This window comes from Xenopus tropicalis, chromosome 1 (genome assembly GCF_000004195.4).
Source record: "Xenopus tropicalis strain Nigerian chromosome 1, UCB_Xtro_10.0, whole genome shotgun sequence".
NCBI lineage: Eukaryota > Metazoa > Chordata > Amphibia > Anura > Pipidae > Xenopus > Xenopus tropicalis.
The window spans coordinates 127,809,939-127,831,452 of NC_030677.2; the positions used below are offsets into that span (position 1 = coordinate 127,809,939).

Genomic DNA, 21,514 nt, shown 5'->3' on the forward strand with positions numbered 1-21,514 from the left:
TGTGTTTACTTGTGTTTTCTTTGACTAATAGTTAAATGTGTTTGATGATCAGAAACATTTTGTGTGACAAACATGCAAAAGAATAAGAAATCAGGAAGGGGGCAAATAGTTTTTCACACCACTGTATATATATAGCAAAAATGTAAGAATGCCGCACTCACAGGGCTTAGTGTAGAAAAATAGAGTAGTTTATTCAAACAAAAACCTAACGTTTCGGCTGGAACCTCAGCCTTTCTCAAAGTGTCACTTTGAGAAACGCTGAGGTTCCAGCCGAAACGTTAGGTTTTTGTTTGAATAAACTACTCTATTTTTCTACACTAAGCCCTGTGAGTGCGGCATTCTTCCATTTTTGCTCTCTAAACTACAGCTCCAATACTGCACCCAGGTGATCTGTGACTCCATCAGACGTGAGTGCCTGTTGCTTGGACTTCTATATATATATATATATATATATATATATGCAGACCAACTGCAAATTCTATATTAACTGCAGATGATTCCATACACAGACATGTTCCCGTGGATCAGTAATCTTGCACGTGCAAACATAGTTTTCTTGTCGCAGTTACACCTTAATTGTCAAAAAGAGATGACTGCTGTTTATATTTCAAACTCCAGCTCTTAAGGCAGAGTCACTTCCGCTGCTTAGGATTTTCCCATGTATGAGTTCAACTTGACAAATGAAAAGAATAAGAGCGTTTCAGGTAAAGTATGAGTGAAAAAAGCAGAGTGTTTTGGTTCGATATATTTCTGTAATAGTTTAAGAAATAAAAATATTCCAAATAAAGAAGCCAGATATAATAATCTATAATGCACTAAATTATACCCAACAAGATAGATAATTGCTGCAGAGTTTTAACACAAATTAGACATAAAATGTAAAGTTACCGCAAGCTTGTAAACCTGTCATCGAAAGCATTTTACAGTCTCTGGCATCTCAAGCTGTTTGACAGTGAAAAGTGCAACTGAAAAAAAGGCTTTTATTGAAGCCATTACGTTTAAAAGGTTTCCACCATATACTAAAATTATCATTATTTACTTCAAGTAAATTCCTACAATTTTGTTTTTCAATTTATTTGGAAAGCAGCCATTAAATTCATTTCTGTGCATTAATTTATTTATCTATTTATTTTGCCCTCTCTATGGCAAAGGTTGTGTTAAATTTCTTATCATATGGTATAGGGGATTGTAAAAAAGAATGCCACATATTTAATAAAGACGTATTATAGAAAATATTAAGAATGTATACCTTATTGGTAGTTTGATTTTTTTTCTTCCTAATTTCTGTATCTGTTCCCAAAGCCCTTCTGCAACTTTGAGCTCTGTGTGGGAGCATGGGCTGCCACCATCAGGTTTCTGATACAAGTATGGGATCCATTATCCGGAAACCTATTATCCACAATTCTCCAGGAAGGTCATCTCCCACAGACTAAATTATAAGCAAATAAATCAGAATTTTTAAACATATTTCCCTTTTTCTCAGAAATTATAAAACAGGACCTTCTTCTTGATCTCAACTAAGATATAATTAATTCTTATTGGAGGCAAAATAATCCTATTGGGTTTATTTAATGTTTAAATAAGTTTTAGTAGACTTAAGGTATGGAGATCCAAATTATGGAAAGACCCCTTATCTGGAAAACACCAGGTCCCAAGCATTCTGGATATCAGGTCCCATACCTGTAGCTGTAGTTAAAGATACCAGTGTTCATTGGTTTGTACCACTTATATTATATTGACTATATTCATGAAATTCTCCTTGCACTTCCTTGCAGTAGCACTAACCAATATTGGATCTTCTTACTTCTTCTGTTCATCATATGCAAGTGCACCTATTGGCACTGGAGACCACTACCCTGTGTGGCAATAGTGTCAGGGTTCCCACAAAGGATTGCATTATTTGACACATCAAAAAAAAAATCACATGCATATTGTAATATTATGCAGTTCCCACTCTGAAAATATTAGCCTCAACTTGCACCTGATTTGTGAACACATGTATGCATGCTCAGTTGTCATTAAGTTGTTACATCAGGTGCAACTCCCCACTCACATGTGAATACACTGGAAACGCTGCATTAGGAGTAGAAAAAAAAACTTGGAGATTCATGTCAGAAAATTGCACTTTTCAAACTTTACAGCTGTCACGAATGACCCATAAAATCTTGTACCAGGCACTAGCTTTTAACTCAATAGCTTTTAAAGTAATAACTGTTCTTTGTAAGAGAAAGGACACAGAAATGCAGAGTGAATGTTTTGATGGGGACATATGCCTTCTATACTAGTGTTACAGCACTACTAGTATACATTGACATATTATAAAAGAGGAACTATTGTACAGAAAAATTCTGTACCATTTCCGAAATAATCAAGTTACTCTTCATTGTCACTCTAAGCATCTGTCTCTTGTCATTCTCTCTTCGTTTAGGAGTCAAAGTCAGTTTTTAAATGACAAATCATATATATGTTTTATGGGGTGGTGCCTTTTCTACCAAATGTATTAGAGGTCACTCAAATAATAGATTTCAGCAAAATCTAACAAAATATCTGACTTCTGCCCAAATCCTGCATGTAGAGACACAGGATCAGAGTTAGTTATTTTGAAAGAGTGAGCTCTATGATTATTTTAGAAACAGTACAGAATCTTTAATTGATTTTATTAAGAAAATGTATTTTTTTAATTTCTTAGTATGTTTAGTTTGAATTTCAGTATGATAAAACTTATTATTCATTTTCAAGCAGAGAGTGGACTTTTAAAGCAACAACTACAGGGAAAAAAACTTTTTTCAAGGCACAATTGATGTAAGAAGATCTTCCAATGAGATTCTTTGCTCTCTTTCTACACTTGGCTCTCTCTTCTTGGTGTCCTGTGATTGTTGCCAAAGGCATACCAAATTTTTTCTTTTGAGTCATTCTATACACATTTGCTTTTTAGGGCAAGGGCTGCTTTGTGAATTTTAAGCGATATGTCTTGTTACCTAAAAACCAGAGTTAACCAAGATGGTGCGTTCCCTAAGAATTATGATACTATGGCTGTTGGAGGATTGCAGTTTGGACTTTTAGTTGTTTTGAATGAGGGTATTTCGGTAAAAGCAGTATTATGCATTATTCTTATTGCTAATTCATATTCCTTCCCAAACAGCAGGCCAGTCTTTTCTGCACAGTTTATTATTTATTAACTTGCAGCTAAACTGTGATGTGCTGTGAATGACTGTGCTCTGCATGGTTTTCTCTGCACAACAAGAGCCCCCTGGAGTGCATCCTTTTGTCTCTTATCCTTTCTAGCTGCCTCTGTAATTATTTCTATAAATAAAGTGAAAGATATTTGGCTTTTTCCCCCATATCATATATATATATATTTATGTTGTTTTTTTTTTTTAAATTCCAGTGAAAGAATCTACAGAGGCAATGATTTGGAAACTGTTGTTTTCTACTAACTGCAGACATTTTTCTCCTGCCAGCACCTAGCGACCTGGGTGCTCTGATAAAACCCCCTGCAGCTTCTTGCTGCATAGCCAGACACATGGCATGTTTAGTCTCTTGTGCTCACAGGACACACAAAGCAAACACTGTAAAGAACTGCCTCGGTATAATACTATTAACATCCGCATTCTAATCTCTATTGAGAGAGGCAATCTAGTGAGACCGCTATTCTGCAAACTTCCAGCAAATGTCTAAAGCCATTAATGTTTTGTGATGAAATCATTAGTTAATCCTTATGTAAATTTTATTGCTTAAATACACAAAGTATTGTAAAGTACTTCAGTCGGGGGGGGAAAAATGTTCTTTACAGTTCTTTTTAGCACTCATATAATTAGGAGCTTAATCATGCACACATTTATTCCCCTTGCAAGGGAGGGAAGCATCAACGTCTTCTATTCTGCCAGAAACAAATTTTAATAGGAGCTAAAAATCTGTGCTTAGTGAAAGTAAGAAAAAAAAGAAAATGTAAAAAAGATGAAAGTAAAACTCTTTCATTGCCATTAAGACATACACTGTATCACTCCGCATTCACCATTCCACTACAAAGTTTACTAGGGCCAGTGCGGCATTTCCAACTTCTAAGGCTGTGTTGTGAAAATGTTAATCAAACTGAATGCATGAACTTCCCATTGATTTTTACTGCCAAACAATTACCCCTTTTAAAAAGCACTATAGATTTTTGTTGTTGTTCCCTTTGATGGGACATTAAGCTTTCTTTTGCTAGCACTTGTTTGGTGCATAGTCTGATTATAAAGTGTTTTTTGTCTTCTGTTTCCATCGGAACTGTGTAAGCTTTACATAGACTTGTATATTATTTATTCTAAGCAATCCATGTTCAAATTTCCTTTGTTTACCTACCTACCTTTTATCCTATAACATTATTCTTTGCCTTAGAATTTAGAAGATTAATAACAGTCACTTATTTTAAACACCCTTCTACATAAAATCTTGCTAACTTACACACCATTACTCCTTGAATGTGTCAATGATCATCCTTAAGTAGCTGGAAAAACTATTTAAAGGGTACTCCAGCCAGAAATGTTTGCGTAATGAAAGCAAAAGTGATTCTTAGCAACTTTCCAATTTACATCATTACAAAATGTTAATGGTTATAAAATTAGTTGGAAATATTACTGCAACTAAAAGGAACATGTCTTTAACTCTTTCCCCCATATGTAATAAAAGCTACTAATTTTGCCCAGGATCAACCCATAGCAACCAATAAGATTTTTTCTTTTAAATAGGTGACCAGCAAATATTTCCTGCTGATTGGTAGCCATGGGTTACTGCTCCTGGGCTCCTGTCATTTATTACATAACCCCATTTGTCTTTACTAGTTCTGACTTTTGAAACCATGTAGCAAAAGTCAGTGTAATCAAGGTCTGTTAAGTAGATGCTTCTTCTGCATTGTTTCAGGGGTCGGAGAGATTCTGCTTATGATAGCAATTAAAATTGCAAAAAATTATACTGTGAAATTGTACTGTGAACAACCTATTTAAGCACACTGCTCTTTAAGAGTCAAGTTGATATTTGAGCTAAATGAAAAGAAAAGCGGAATCATGAAGGAATCAACACGATTTACTGGACGATTTACTGGACTTTTTTTTAAGCATTCTGAAGTTTATTTGCCCACAGATAATTTCTTAACCTCCTGTTAGTCATTGCTAGCAACCAGGTGGAAACTGCATATATCAATGAATGTCACAATTCAGTAAGGATATGATTCTAAATGAATTTCATTCCATTGTAATCCTTACTGAGTCTCTACAATCCAAACAATTTAAATGGCACATTAGATGGCTAAGTGCTTGATTATCCAGTCAAGGTGACTTTGGTTTTATTATGCTACATTTATTACCTTTGTGTGCTTCTATAGATACAGAAACAAACAAACAGATAAATTGTTAGATAGATGGATGGTGCTGGGTGAATAAAAGGCTAGATAGATTCATACATAGATGACAGATCAAAAAGATCAAAAAGACAGACAGAAGATTGAGAGGTAGGCAGATATTTAGAAAGAAAGAAGAGGGGAATTAAGAGGTTTTAAGCACTTTTTAGGAAGTCGATAACATCTAATGATTCTTTGCATATAGTTATATAAATATGTTCATTTAATCCAAAAATCAATGCATAACCTGTAAAATATATCATTATAATTACTGCTCAATGATGTCACTTAAGATGGCCATACATGCACCAATATTCAGTGCGTGTATGGTGGATCAGCGAGATGGGCGATATCGCAAAAGCTTGAGATATCAGTCATCTTGTTGATTGGCCAGGACAAAAGATTGAAGACGCCCAAGCAAAATCTGTGTTTAGGGCTGAATCGTTAGATAGGGTATCAGACAATTCAGCCCTGAACATCAGTGGATGGTGGAAACAATCTTTCCTGCAACCACTGGTCCAGGAAAGATCGTAATTGTAAAGTGTATGGCCACCTTTATAGTCAGATATCACAGGCAGCCTGTATAAGTTAGCCGTTATTTATTGCAAAGATTGCTTTTCTCATGATGAAAATTTCTCTGTAACTTTTTTCTTTGTAAATTCTAAAGAAAATAAGAACACATCGATTTATATGTCTAAAATTTGCTGTTTATTTCTCCGAGATAGTGATTTTTGCTATGGAAGAAAGCAGATTGGGAACTGAAGCATTTAAGGAAGTGTGCGCTAGAATGTGTTGCTTAGTTCTGGAGCATTTGCAGGCTCAGAAAAAATGGACAGAAGTGATATCCTTCAGTAATCTGGAAAAACCAAATGCTTCAGTTCTATTAGGTTCCAGTAGGCAAATCTTCATGACAGAGTAGGCTTGCTATTTACAGACCTTTGTATCAGTTAGTGCTACTATAGTCCTCCCAGAATGTAGATTTTTTGGCATGCAATGCATTTTAAATCAAATACAAAGTAATTGTGCATAGCTCCACTGACATTATCTGAGACAGCGACTGGCAATCGATTGCCAGCTCTGCATCATACATATGTGCGTCGCCCCATACAAAATGTGATTTGTAATCCAAAGCCTCACCTCCTGTCAGTTTAATGTCAGCTCACAGGCGTGCAGCAATTCTCAGTATGAGAAATGATGACCAGGGCTGACCCCTGATTCATCCTGAATATTATGAGCTCATAGACAGATATAACCCTTGCATTATGAGACAGATAAGACAGGCAGCCAGTGCTCTGATCGATTACCCAAAGGTCGCCATCCTGGCTGCTCAGCTAGCAGGGATTTAAGTCCATGTAGTAATTTCCTTTTGTTTTAATTTTAAATTATTTTTGGTTAGAAAACTGCATTTTTTTGGAGTAACAGGATGTGGGACTAATGCACTATTAATACAGTCCCTTAATAGTACATTTAATATATATATATATCCTCACCCAGTATAAAATCTCATATTTGTATGATAATGTTTTAACTTTTGCCTCAGGTGGTTGTGCTCCGCTTTGTCAGAAAAAAACATAAAGTAACAATGGCAATATAAAAAAGCTGAAAGCAGCACATTTACCATCAAATATCTTTGTTCTATGGCAATTGTGCCAATTTAGCCCTCATACTTTATCTACTGCCCTTTAACCCTTCTACACACATACATATATACCTTTTGTGTGCCAATGAAGATTTCTTGATTAGGACAGCAGAGATTTATTATAGACTTTATATAGAGAAGATCTATGAAACTGTAAGTTGTTTTTAGGGAACATACTCAACAGTATAGTACAGGGCAAGAATAGGCAAACTTTGGTACCCTTGCTGTCAGCATTAAATCCCAGCAAATGACAAGAGTGGAAAAACTAGTGGGGTCATCTGCCTAGTTCGACCTTACAGGACTTGCAGCTCCTCTCATTCCTTATCTGTGGCTGTTTTGGCCAACACGGTACATGAAATTTTAGACTGCGATCCAACAGGATCACTGCATGGTCTGTGAAGACTGAACTGCAGCTGAAATACAGTATAATCCCCACAGTCAGGGCAGTATGTTCTGACTGTCAGAGCATATGTAGCCATTAGAGATTTGTGGGTCAGGAAATCTCATCCCACACTCTAACCTGCAAAACGTTAACCTGCACCCAACCCTAAATCTCAAAATGTTGCCATTGTTTCCTGTGTTTTTCGTCACTGTACGCTATCTTATGTTCCAATACAGGAAAACTTTCGAAGCAGAGGAAGAATGCACTCTTCCCCAAACTGATCCACACCCATCCCAAACGCACAGTGGTGGCCAAAATTTCAACCCCAGTCTGACTTCCACCCATCCAAACCCGTAGTGGTTGCCCAAATTTAACCCTAACCCACTTGAGCTAAGGTTAAACCCGCAAATTACTAATAGCCATCTTTACCCAGAATCAGGTCCATTTGAAAGTCTCCAGAAATATTTTATTCTACAATTTGATTGTTGTGATGCATGAATCATTATTTTTCTCTGGTTTTTGCTGAACCAAAATGTTTCACATTTGATCATTTTGAAGATTTAATTTAGCAGGTAAAAGAAATGGCAAGCAAAGATCTTGTTTTATGCTTCCAGTGGAATATGTCATTATACTGATTAATCTGAATCTTACCGAAGTGTGTGCTAAGCTTTTCATTTAGGAGCCCTAGCAGGATGCAGTTACAGCAAGCCCCTGTAGTTGTGCAGCATACTTTCCTTCCTTTTCATCTGCCCATCACCCAGCGCACATCATCTCCAAGTCAAATCCCATCCCGATATCTCCTTTCAGGCTGTCAATCAAGCCCCTGTGCAGCTGTCATGTTCTGCCCTTAGGAATCTTTGTAATCCTTCCTCTCCTACATCCCTTTGGAATACATGGTTCTTCTCTCCTCATTTATTGGCAAATATCTCATTTAACTAGTCTAATAATGCTGTCTCCATACCCCCACCCAAAGAACCTATATAAGAAAATACTGCAGTGATCTGTTATTTGTAACATATGTTTTGGAGGTTCAGAAGAGAAGTGTTTGTGTCAGAGCGTCAGGTTCTGACTGAATCCTGGCAGTGTCAGTGCTGCCTTGCATGCCAAATGCTTTGTTTGGGAGCACCTGTCCCTCAATGGAAATCTCTTCCACCTCATCCAAGATCCTCATTAGGCACATTATTTTTATTCACCCACTCAAATCCTGAATATTTGTTTGAGGAAGAAATACTTGTGTGTGTCTCAACGGTGTGTTTTTCTATGGTTTAAAAAAAAAAAAAATCAATATCTGGCAATAAACACTAGGGTGTATGTGTGTTTTTATTGATTTTCTGCAATTTTCTATTTATTAGAAAATTGCAGCGTATTGTTCATGTTTACAATGATGCAGTGGTAAGCATTGTTTATTGCAGCATTAGGGTCACTATCTACAAGGAGTCTGCATTGTCCCATCTGCTGTGATTTGGGGTTTCCTTTGGGTTTTCTTGTTTCCTACCGAATACAGGGAAGGTTATTTGGCTCCTCATTAAATTTACCTCATTGTGTATGGGTATATATATGTGTGTGTGTAATGTGAATGATGAATAAACTCTGTAAAGAGTGTAGGCTATAAGGCGTTTGTCTGAGGGGGAGCTTTTAAAGTGAAGTCTTTGGGAGATGGCCTTCCCATAATTCTGAATTTCCAGGATAACAGGTTTCCATTCCATATCGGATTCCATACCTTTTTAAATAAATGAAATCTGCATATTTGAGATGAAAAGTGTTATGATTTTTTTTAAGTTTATATTTAAAAAATGGTATTACAAAAAAAGGGGGTAATTATGTGATGACTGTATGCTTCTGAATTTAATTTGAAATATTAAATATATTGTATTCCCCCCAAGCTTAATCCATTACATATTAGTTACTCAGTCAATTCAGTTTGCCTCTGAAGCTTTCACTTTTACGCTGAACTTAACTAGACTATTTGATTTAACCAAAATCATTAATAATCATTATCTGTAGGATTTGCTACCCGGACCCCCCTAAACAATGAATTTTGTTTTTTTTTTTCCTGTTTATTACTGATAACACCTGCAGATGTGTTGCAGGTGATTGATCTAAAGTAGACTGATTCAGAGCAGTTGATTATTCCATATAATAAATCCCCATTTTTTTTTACAGATCATTACATGATCATTACAGATCATTCATAATCAATCAATCCATAAAGATCTTTAGTGATGCTTTTTTTTTAGTTTCACATTAAGCTTAGTACAGTTTTGATATAGACATATTTTTGCCTTCAATGAAAAAAGCTCCTTGATAAGATGCATGTCAAGTTGCATTTATCATATTCATATAATTGAATAATCACCTAATCTGTTTCTTATTGCATTGTACAAGAATAATAATACCATGTGACATATGGAGAGCAAAATGAAAGCACTGATAATCTGGGTTTACAAGATGCAATGTTCAAACAAATTAAAGGGATGAGAATATTTCATCTCTTCAGTAGCTGGATGGTAGGATTCATAGTTCACAGATGGGGATTTGACATTAAGGACCACACCACACCCTATGAGCCATTTTTTACTCATTTTAATTAACTGGTCCTGCTGGCCTCCTTTACTGTTAGATTAAACAGAGATAATTTAAATGCAGTAGTTTTCCTATCTCGGATTAAATTACCAGAAACCAGTATAAAGTACCTTGCCAGGCAAACGTAATACAATGGGCATAAGCCAATTATTTACAAATAAAAGCTTATTAGATTTGTTCTCAGCTCCGATCCAATATGGTTATGAGAATTATGATTTTATTTTTAACCCATCAATAATTGTTGAATTATAAAATTTGAAGTGGCTTTTTATTTTTTCTTTAAACTGAGTGGATTCGCACTGTGAGTTGTCAATTAAAAGACCAAGAATTGCATTTATAAAACACACAATTCATTAAATACTCCGCAGGGAGAGAGCTGCAATGATTTTATTGCCTGCTGAGTAAAAGTGGCTTCCTATTTGTTCTTTTTCTTGGTGATGTCAACAACTCAGTTTAATGACCTTAACATGAGGCAGGCTTCAAGTTCAAGATCTTCTTGATGCATGCTCTAATTTAAAGGGAAAATATACCCTATTTATTGATAGGATGGTGGTAGCATCCTTTTATTTATATACATGGGAGATACCATTTGCTTCGCTTAGGTAAATCTTATTATACTACCTAGGCAGCAGAGACAGCAATACTGGACACAATAATGCTCATAACTACAAAACGACCTGTTTTTTAAAGGCCAAGTAATAGAAAAAAGGAACATTTGCATTAAAATGTTAATTTACACAGTGCATATACTTTACAGACATTGTTCATTATTCAAATCAGTCCCTTCCCCCCTGTTAGCATGCAGCCTTTGTTGCCTACTATATTTACTAGGGTCAGTTTAATCAGCCTTCCTGTTTTTGAAGGATAGTACCATGGTCAGAATTAAACCAGGGATGCAGTGCTAACCACTGTGCCACCTTGCTGTTTGGCTGTAGCTTTTTAATGTCCACAAAACAGTATTTGAAATTTTATAAATATCATTCAAGGTTGCCCTACAAATGCTGTTTTATTGATAAAGGTTGGTGTTTGACCCATAGTTTTGTCCCTCAGCCTTTCATTAAAGAAATGATTGCTGCTGTTCCACAGTCATAGGGGCACATTCATAAAAACGCGAGTTCGAATCCCGAACTATTAAAAAATTTCATTTTTTTTTTCTTTTTGATAAAAATGATACATTTAGAATATGGTTTAAAAAACTTGAAAGCTTGCAAGGTCATGTAGAAGTCAACGGGAGCTGTCCCAAGCATGATTGAAACTATTTATTCCTTTTGAATTTTTGTAGACCCGTTAAAACTGGAGAGTAAAATATGAATTTGAAGTATGCAAGGTTTTTTTGATGGTTTTATTTTATCACATTTTTCAAATTCTGATTTTTTAATAAGTAAGCTAACATTTGCGTTTTTCAAATTTTGCATTAAGTAGAAAAAAAATCCAAATTTTGATAAATAGGCCTTCCCCAGAATATGCATCATGGTGCAATTATGTGCACATATCCTCTGCACTTCCTGCAGTAACCAGATGTTTGCTTTCATTCACATTAAACCACACAAAGATAACTTTTGATTGGATGCTATGGTTTACTGCATTTGTGTACATTTTCTCTGGGATTTCCTTACTGACCCCTGTTTATTCAGTGGAAAACAGTAAAAATGAATTTTTTTACCAAACCAAAACCAACTAGCCAAATCAAAGACTGGAAGTAGCGAGACTTTAGGTTGTTTATTCCGCACTCATGTTGAAAACCATAGCAACCGATCAGACATACTATATTTAATATTCTATTTTGCTTCAATCAAAGGTGATTGGATGCAATGGCTTACTACTCTGGAGCAAATTTACACCATGTTGCTACATAAGCCTAGTGGTGTTTTTACATGATCAAAATCCACCTTTCCAAAAATCACATTCCAGTCTTTTCTCAGTAATGGTGGTGGAAGTCAAGACTTCTCCAGCAGAGTTAAGTAGAATGTAGAAGCAGTCAGACGTGATGTAGTGGCTGTTCGGCAGTATGTTTCTGATTGCATAGTTTATGCACAGATTAAAGTAAATCTCTTGAGTTCAACTCTTTATGTTTCCTGATTCTTTTTTTTGTTTCAGCAGGATTAGCCTGCTTACAAGTCATGCACCTTAGACTTATTTTACACTGAGTAAAAGATGACTCTCTTCTTAATGAAATATTGCTACAGCTAGTTTTAACTTAAGTGAGCTGCTAGTGCCCACGAGCTAACGCTATGGCATCATTTTTAATTACGGAAAGGCAGCGTAAGATTTACTTGTTTCGAAAATTATCACAAGTTATTGGTTAAGTATAAGTGATTGTGTTCATGAAAATTAACAGTCATCTCGCCAACCTATTTTTAATTTTATTTACATTTTGTTTGTGTTTCCCTATTGCACAATTTATTTGCACTTTCTAAAAAAAATTTTAACTTAAAATCGTTGTGGTTGTTCGGGAGAAGGAATCCCCTGCTTATGCAGGAATGAGTTCCTTTTCAATACAAGACATCCAGCGACATCTTATTTGAAGTGACATTTCAACCCCACTCAGCAGTAAATCCTTCTGTTCATCTTTTGAAAGAGAAAAGTGAGAAAAGAGATTTCTCACATTACATTTGAAATATCTAAAAATTGTGTAACCTAAAAATGATTTAGGTTCACATGGCTTCTTTAAGGAAACTTTGTTTTCATGCAGTTCATCCATATTAGTACAGTGACCCCCTCCTACTGATTTTATTTTCTTTACTTGCTTTAGATATCCATTTTACATATCTATTTCAGTGCCTTTTACTTATCTATTCCCAACTGCCCCCCCAGATGGCTAAGTTCAAGGCAGATTTTTAGTGGAAATTTATTTCTCCATCACTCTGCGACTCATTGTGAACAAACTGGCCCTCCCATTCTCTGCTGAATAGAGTTGGTCTCAAACTCAAATTTAATTACAGAAGGAATGTTTGCTAATCTCCAACAAAGCTTTAGAGTCAAATGATAAAATCTTGTGCCAAATTTCACTTTCTTGCTGTAGTTAACACATTTTAGTCAAGATTCTCTTTACTTGTGCTTGTTGAAAGAAAATGCAGTACAAAAGAATTTATTTTTTGGAGAAATGGTAGTTCTTGTCCTTTTAGGTGTTTTGGAATTGGAAATTTGCCCAAGATAAAAAATTGTTATCATTGATATGACATGGATATTTTTTTATTACATTGGTTAAAGTAACATTACATTTACAAAGTAATTTTTCTTTCTAGATTTGACAGGCAATGACTAAACAAGATTTTCAATAGAATTATGAATTATCTTTAGTTACATAAAATCTGCTTTTTCTTAAATGACTTGTTAGCCTTAGCATAAAGCCATCTTAAATCAAACTCCTGTTTTCTTTTGACTGCACATGACATTGGATCTAACCTTTTATTAGTATAGGTTATATCATTAAAGCAAATGTCTAACTGGTTGCCCAGGGTTACTTGCTAATTAGCACTAATTTTAAAAAATGAAGACCCAGATATTAAAACATCAGTTACAGAGCTGAAATATTTTCTGTAACAAATACATTTGACCTGAGTATGCCAGTTGACCAAAAGTCTAATAAACAAATTAAATCTGTATCGTGACAAGTTATTTGGAGAGATTCTAAAAATACATTTTGTGTACCAATGCCAAGCACAAGTGCTATGCACCCTAATGGTTTCAGAACTGCACCTAGAGCTTAGCAGCCACCCTTCTTCCCATTGCACTGTTATGGGCACAAGGGGACCCTTAATACCAGCCCAGAGCAGGCTTGAGTATAGTGTTTTGGGGTTCATGTGCCATCCCTTCTGTATGCCGGCATATATATATATATATATACAGTATATACAATATACTGTGAGTTTGCACTGTATACAATAATGTTAAAGGATAAGGAAAGGTAAAAAAAAAGTTTTTATCAGAAAGGTCTATGTAAATACAGCCATAAGCACTTACAGTAATGCTGCACTGAGTCCTCTATCAAAAGAAACACAGGATTTATTGTGTCTTTTTTTGTAAACATGATGTTCCAGTGTCTGACTTTCTCTCTCAGAAACAGCCTTAATTCCCTGGGCTAGAGTCTGCGCAGTTCTCTCCTCTCTCCCCTCTCCTGCTCCTCCCTCCCCTCTCCTGCTCCCCCCTCCCGCCAGAATGCTAAGAACTCCCTCCCCCCTGTGTGATCTCAGCTATAACAGCTAGAGACTGCAGGCAGGAAGCAACTTAAAATGGCAGCTGCTATCTTAAGCAAAGGGAATAAATATATTGCTCTTTAAGAATCAGTGCCCATTGAAATTGTATTGGGTAAAATAATTTTTAGTTTTAGAGTTTCATGGTATTTATACTGATTCTGTGGTTGAAAAACACTTAGAAATAATGCATTCCTTTGTGGGGTTTGTCTAGCCCAAATACTAAATAATCACAAAATATACTCCTGGCTTCTGTAGCCTGCAAACTGCTCTCCTCTCTGCATAGTTATCTGAAATGTAATTAGACATCCACCATTGGACTAATTGCTAATTATCCAAGTGAAGTATATGAGAGCAGCCACTGACTGCTTAGACACAGCAAACAGAAAATGGGACAATAAAAAAACCCGTTCATGTATTCCCATCATTCCTTAAAAAGCATGGATTATTTAAATTGATGCTTCTGAGTTATGGAAGCAAACATATCTCCTTTGTCAATTCCCAATCTCTACTTTTTCTTTCCACAACATACAGAATTTTCTCAACAAAAGCTCAACAAAATTTGCTGAGAATAAAAAAAAAATGCATCTTAGTCAAATAGGTTTGGGCAAATTTACTATTGGGGACCATTCTGCTATTTGCAAGGTGTGTCTATATACAGTATAAGTTTGAACCTGTTTATCTAAGTCAGTGATCCCCAACCAGTGGTTTGTAAGCAACGTGTTACTCACCACCCCCTTTGATGTTTCTACCAGGGCCTCAATGTAGGCACCCAATTTTAAATTTCTAGCTTGGAGGCAAGTTTTTGAAGCTTAAAGACACTGTTTTACTTCAAGCAGAACCTCCTGCAGGCTAGCAGCCCACATGGGGCTACCAAATAGCCAATCACAGCTCTTATTAGGCATCCCCAAAGAACTTAATTCATGGTTGTGTGGCTCACCAACACTTTTTACATCTGAATATGACTCACGAAAAAAAAAAGGCTGGGGATCCCTGATCTAGGTAGCACACACAGGGACTGCTGGCATTGCATAATATGTGGGTGCACATTGGCATACCCTTGCATGCCCCCTACCCATCCATACAGGTAATGAGGTAATGTAAAAGTGCCAGAGAATGCTAGGAAGTATACAATTAATGATCAGCTGCAAGTTGTTTACATTGCAGACATGTTAACCCTTGCATATTTGGGTCTATTTATGACAAAATAAACAGCAGAATATAGTAGCTTAAGGGAAACAGAATTACTGTAGCATAGTCAAACTTGTCAAATATGTTTTATTGACGCTAAGGGAAAACTTCTGATTTTCTTCTCTCTTTGCATATTAGTACATACATAAAGTGGATGGAAGGCTGTGATCACTGTTTTTGTCTGCAAATAATTTTTTGCATGAATTTGTAATAATAAAAAAGGTTTCATCCTAAAGTACAAAAGTCTAGAGTGGTAATGGCCATCAGGTCACAGAGCAGGGGAATTAACTAAATGAACATTTATATATCTATTTATCTAGTGGTAAATTTGATTTTCTTCATCTGCTTAAAATGAGAGGTGTGCCTTTTCTGCAAGATGCATTTTATTTTAAATTATTTCTGATAAAGTAGAAGCTTTTATCTCTGAGGGTGCCCCCCAGAGGAGGCAGTGATTGTATCACTTACTTGATACCCTGGGCCAGTGCCCCTGTTAGCAAAAAACTGCTCTGACCTGGGGTATCTCTTCTTCTTTTTTTTTTGAAACTCTGGGACCGGCGCATACATAGTAGAGTGAAAAAGCTGGCTTTTTTTTTTGTTAAAGTTCTGCTTTTCACTCTACTGTGCATATATGTACACACACAAAGTTTTTTGCTAACAGGAGCATCAGCTTGGAGTATCGGGCAAGTGATTACAGTCACTGGGGGTGCCTAACATTTGGCACCCCTCAATAATTGAAGCTTTGCTTCTCTTTTAAAGGGTATGAGGCATTTGTTTTGTTATTTGCAGTACTGCTGCCTTTTAGTTTTGGCCAAGGGACAACTTTTTTCTCAAAGGCACCTAAAGCCATCACGGTATGATATGTGGTGCAGAAAAATTGATATCTAAAATAGAATGAATGTTTTTGATAAGGTGTAAGAGCTCTGCAACATACCTTTTTTCCATTAAAATTGTGATAGCATTACAAGAAGAGATTATTATACTTAATATTACAGAATAAGTGCTGTTATGTTCTGTATTTTATTTAGCGATAAGTAAAGATGTAACAAAATAATTGATTTGTAAAAAAAATTTCAGATAGATATATTAAGAGACTTATCTATTGAGAGACCTGGTGTACATCTGTTACTTGCAAAAAGGCTCTTCAATCCATAGGGGGGAGGCTGATACAACAGAGGTCCAACAGTGTACAAATACAACTGTGGGGATGGCAGCTTAAGAGCGTATCAGAGCAAGTTAATCATTTTAGAACAAGGACTAGTTTTTATTTAGTTTCCATTAGAAAGTGCAGTTTTCCAATAGTAGTTATTTCAAAATAGTTTAGTTAACTATTGTGCGTTGTCCTCTGAAAATGAAATACAGTTATTCTTTATACTGTATATGTTTGCTTACATATAAATAGGTTTTTGGTATATATAACTGCTCCAAATGCAAATGGTGTTCCTGCTTTTTCATGACAGTCCACATTTGTATGTGGTGTTTGGTTGTGAGAAATATAATATTCATTATGTGTTTTTACCATAGTTCATTTGACATAATATAGTAAAACAATATAATGTGATAATGTGTTATAATGACTTTCTCCTAAGAGTACAACTTCCCATAGTATAAAGCAGTTTTTGTGGTTTTTTTAGTTTTAATTGATATAAGTATAAGTACTTTTAGCATACGGTGGCAATTTTGAAAGAACTTTACTTGCAGTAAGTAAAGAAAAGTTGACTGATGACTTCCCATCCTGATTTCTAATAATATTGGCCTTACTTATGCGCCAGTACAATTTGCTGTCTAAGTATTTCCTCAGTGTAAGCCCAAATGTCTTGCACTTTGAATGATGTGATTAGGCTGTAGGCCTAGTTCATCTGAAGTATGGCTTATTTGATTGTCTGAGGCATAAAAAGGAATTCCCAAGAGTACTCGAAAGAAAATTACAGCCTTTTATTTGGCGTATTGAATTTAAAGCCATTGCTTTCCCTGTGTTGTAAGATGGCAATCAAACATACATATTGGGAATCTTTTTTTATCTTGCACATCAAGGCTAAATTATTTAAAGGCCAATAAAACTAAATAGAAACACAAATCTGTTTTGTTCTTAGCCCAACCATGTGTAAAGTTTGTTTGATAAAGTAATTGATTAGGTCACACAATTAAACCGATTTGTCTGGCATCCAAATTGAGCATATCAGAGGAATCCCTGCTGCGAGTTAAAGTATATTAAATAATCTTCAGAAGGTTAACAAAGACTGTTAGAAATCCTACAGGAACGTGTGTGTTTGTTCTAAACATGGTAAGTTTTTTTCTAAAGATTTTGCCAGCCAGTTGGGAAAAAGAGAAAAAAACACACTGCTAATCTTGTCTCACTGAGCAGCTGGGTTTGTGCAATACCCTTTTCCTTCTTCTAGGGGTTAATTAGCCTTCTTTTAAACTGTGGCCTATTTAGCTGTAGATCTTGCATGATTCAGCCAGGGCTGGCTGTACAAAAGAGGAACCATTAACAGGCGGGTGTGTCCAACTGCTTAATTAGCCAGAATAAAAAGGTCCTTTGTCATACAAGCATCTGTTGTTCACAACACACCTGACAGCCGAATTAGGCAAGGATGACTAGATAGAAATTTTATACATATTTCCATATGCAGTATTGGCTAACATCAACCTAGCATCTTGGTCTGGAAAAGTAGGTGCCTGATTCCCCGTGATAAATGTAAGCTGCACAGAAACAACATGTAACTCTAATAAACCATAAACAAAATAAGCCAGGCGAGAAATGAAAATACAAGTGGTTGGTCCTGGGCCCGCCGCTCCCTTATTTTCTTTGACTTTGTTGAGACAAAAACTTCAGATTTCTAAGAATAGTTTCGTTTTTGGCCTTGAATGCTGGCAGTCTGAGAATCTGGGAGTTGGCCCAGAATTATGTTTGGATAGGTTAAAACTCACCCATTAGGTCTACATAAAAAAAATATGCTGGCTAAGAGGGTTACTCTCCCTAAGCATGCCGTAGCATTTTAATTGATCCTCTGTGAAATCCCTCTGCTAAATTGATCACTTATAAAGATTCTCTAGGAGAATATTTAGCTTAAATGCTTGACAGCTTTTCACAGAGGGGCATGGGAGAGCCAACTATTTAGTCACTTTTCAGATTGTTTGCTAAATGGAGATGATTTGTGAATGCTAATGATAAGTGTGTGAAACACAGCTCCCTTTTTTATTCTTATGCAACCTGTGAAATATTTGCATGTTACACATGCCCCATCTGCTGCTTTATTACAGTAGAAAACGGTTTTCATCCAATTCTCTTAAAATTTTCATACTTTTTTCCCCACTTTTCATTTGAGATCCATACTCAAGTCAGTGTCTTGGGGCACCATGTCCCAGCAAGGAACACTTTAAGTTATATAACTTAAGAAAAGTAAAATGTTTTTATTCAGCAGTTATCTCATGCCAAATTGAAAGGGACATTATATGTCCCAGTCATGGTTATTGCTTACATTTGACAAGATAACTCATATATATGAAGCATGTACTAAAGCAATGCAAACATATTGCTATTTACTGTTGCAAACAGTGATGTTTGCTCTTCATGGCAGTCATAGTAGCTCCTGAAAACACTAATATAGAGATAATATATATTACTATAACTTAGCTGTTAATCTCATTCACACAACTACTGTTACATATTTTTCTATATGATATTTTCTGGGAGGCAAACATCTAACAACTTACCATTGCCATTCACAAGTCACCTTTAGCCTAAATGTGCTTAAAAAACGTAGGAGATCAATAAAACTCAGCAATCAAATTATTTTTACTCAGCTGGCACTTTTGTTATTATTTATATATAATATTCAACAGCCATAAATATCCTGTAAATTATATCCTTATAAACGGTGCTTAGTGATGTTATCAGTTATAATCAGTACTTAGTGATGTCATTTCTGCAACATGACTGACTGAAACTTGTGTATTATAATAAATAAAGTGCCCTCAGAGCTTCTTGACCTATATTAAAGCACTCAGGCTTCGGCCTTGTGCTTTTATACAATCATAGAATTCCTCAGTGGCTTTTAATATACTTATATTTTACAGTAAGGGGCACTTTAGTCACTATTTAATGCACCTAGCATATCTGCAATTGGACTTACTGTCTCGCTGTAACTAATATTTATAATGTTACGTCATGCCAGCGGTAACTTGCATTTGTAATGCGAGCATAAGAATTAAGAAAATCCATTGTACTGTTAAACAAAATAGCTTATTAAACATTAAACATCTAAAATATAATAATCCTTGTCACCAAGTGCCTAATGAGCATTTTTGGTCATGGAGGTTCCCAAGGGCAGTGCGCTACTGGAAAGTACACTGGATTGGTTGCACTGTGGACTGTTCTGTGCTAAAAAGTACTCTGTATGGGTTAGTTCTAAAACCGGTCTCTGCCTCAATCTGTGAATCCACTTTATACCATCCTTTTGTGCCACCATTAGGTACATATACTCTATATATATATATATATATATATTATATATCACCTCAACGTATATTATGACCTAAGGAGAAATCTTTTAATTAACGTCTACAGAAGGACACAAGAGATGGACAGCTTAAACAAATGTAGGATTATCATTTTCTGCCACTGGGTCTAGCTCATGAGGTGTGCTATAACATTATGTTTAGACCTGCACTGCAGTTATTATAATTTGGTTTATTAAGGAGTGAAGTCGTTCTATGACAAAATCCCCCTCATTATAACTGAAGGTGAGACTGTCACCCCACTTCCATTTGTATGAAGTGAGAGGGAGAAGAAAACTTTCTGTATAACTGGCTGTAAATCCTTTCACATGCTCAGATTCTAGGGCACATATGCACTATACACGGTCCCTGATTCAGAAGACAAGTGGTAAGCTTAATTATCTAATGATGTAGGAGGCCAAAGAAGCAGGGTACAAACCTGTAGATATTCACACACCCTAGGCCTCATTATCAAGCTTCTACTTATTGATGGCCTTATTAGAGGCTTCTGCTTCTTGATGTTTATGACAGGCAACTTTATATAGGAATTCCATGAATTCTCACTTTTCACATTTTTAATAAGGCAATAAATGTTTAAAAATACAAAAAAGCATGGCAATGGTAAACTATAGACAGTTGTAATCCAAGGTAGTTAAGTTACTCTTGCTTAAACTGTGCTTCTAGTGTTGGTTTCTACATATGGATATTTGAATAGCTTGAAATAGAAGTTATAGCAGTATAATAGTAGTATACATAGAAATATATATAATAATACTATATATATATTAAGTTACCAACAGTTCATTATTGGCTTATTGGCCAATATTAAATGGGCAGTATTGTACACTCTATTGTAAAATTTAAGGACATTAAAGGTCACAGAGGAGTTCCATGACCATGTAAAGGCACAAGGTGCAGGCTTAAATGCTTTTATACAAGTTGTGGAACTTCAAGGTGACTTCTAATATCGTCATAGTTTACAACAAGAGGAACATTATTTTTATAGAAAGAAAAGTATAGCTGGCCGAACATAAGTTGGTTTTTGGGCAATATATTTTTACCATTGGTCAGTGTGCAGTAACAAATTATGAAAAATGTGCCATGTAAGCTTCTTGGTAGGCCAGTGACTTCCTTTAAATGGCTTTTGGGATTATATCTCCAGTACTGTTGCAGTTTGAGGCACTCGTGTGAGAGTCAGTCAGCTAATTGGCTAATACAAAATCTGTCCATACTTGCAGCCTGGAGTTTTCGGTATATTGGATCTTTGGGGAACCATTCATTAATAGGATCTGTTATCCTGAATGTTAAGTTATAGCTTTTTGCAGGAAAAGGTTTTTTTCAGTAATTTGAATCACCATTAGTTTGCTAAAAAAACATTTAATAAATAATTTGTTGAAAATGGACCATCACATAATTGGCCTTCACCTAATTGAGAGCTTTCTGGATATCAGGTTTCTGGATATGAGATCCCATACCTGTCCTACCAAACATTTATATATTAAAACAATCTGACAGGATTGCTTCGCCAGCTGCATGGAATGATACCCACTTAGTCTCTTTAGGTGCACTTATTGCTTTAAGTATTACAGAAAAAAAGCAAATAAATAGTAGTTTGCTTAAATTAAATAGGATTTTACGTGAAATGGTATTCACAT

The 21,514-nt window shown here is 35.7% G+C and overlaps 1 protein-coding gene across 9 annotated transcripts in view; it reads left to right on the forward strand.

Moving 5' to 3' along the window:
• The window catches only part of rfx3 (regulatory factor X3), a 162,608-nt gene that overhangs the window by 82,122 nt on the left and 58,972 nt on the right, over positions 1 to 21,514 (forward strand).